Below are 1231 nucleotides of genomic sequence, written 5' to 3'. Positions count from 1 at the left end.
CTGTGAAAGATGTGGCCGAGTCACAACCTCAGCTGTCATGCACCCACATCACCGCAGCAAAGCGGTGCCCAAGGAAAAGGCACTGCTCCTTGTGTCTCTGATGCTTACCCCTTCCTGGAGATCCCATTAAAATGATCGTTGTTGACTGTTTAGGCATTTAGGTTAAATAGCTCTTCCTCCTCCACAGCTTTGTGTTGTTTTTTCATTTTTTAATTTTTTTGGCCCTAATGAATTCTTATCACATGGAGGGGACACTGTCCTATCTAAAGCCTTACCTAGACTTTCTGCAGTGCCATAAATAAGAAATCTCTCTGGACAGATACAAGTACTTAATTGCTGGGTTAAGTCTTCCACTGAGGAGGAAATAGGTAGTACTGCTGCATTCAGTTAAATGTCTCTCCCCAGACCTTGTTACCATTGTCTTGTTACCATTTACTGGAATAAACAAGAGCAATGTGTTAAAATGCAGGGATCTGTGGCTCCAGTGCCAGTGAGGAGGAGTAGCTGTTGAATCGTGTCCTCGGCTGCCGCAGCCATCAAGCTCATTGACAGAGATAAATGTGAGCTGGCAGAACTACTGGATCCATATTTTAAGTGAAAATTGAAGTCTTGCTTCTTCAAAGTGCTGAGCAGGCTATCTGGAAGGATGAACAATTAAGTGCAGGATCCGTCCTCCCTTACCTGTTTGATGAGCTGTCTGCAAGTTGGTATTTCACATACCAGGGGAAAGAGCCATCCAACGCAGCTTAGAAAATCTTCTGAGCAGAGAAAATTAAAGGCACTCAAGGTTGGATGCTTAGTGAGAGACAGGCTGCCTAGGGCAAAGTTGTTTGGGGCTACCATATGGCATGAGACACAGATACTGTGCAAAACACAGATACTGGGCAAAACACAGCATCCCTCAAACAGGAATCTAACTCAGTTACCTGACATGAGAGTCTGATGCTGCCTGGGATGCTCTGAGATATCCTGCCTGCCCTATCACTGCTGACCCAAGATGAGTGCAGCTTCCTTGCACATCCAATGAGATATCTCTCAGCCCTGTGCTGATATCTTAGTGTACCACCTGGCACATGTGCTGGGAAATGAGTTGATTTTCTAATCCACTAGATGCCTAAACATCATCTTCTAGATTTAACTGTCTCCAAGGAGTAGAGAGTATGGGAGGGGAGGGAAGGGTTAGGATTGGAGAGGAGAGGAGAGGAGAGGAGAGGAGAGGAGAGGAGAGGAG

Source organism: Numida meleagris, chromosome 3 (genome assembly GCF_002078875.1).
Source record: "Numida meleagris isolate 19003 breed g44 Domestic line chromosome 3, NumMel1.0, whole genome shotgun sequence".
In the NCBI taxonomy this organism is placed as follows: domain Eukaryota; kingdom Metazoa; phylum Chordata; class Aves; order Galliformes; family Numididae; genus Numida; species Numida meleagris.
Note: the sequence above shows the minus strand (reverse complement) of the source record.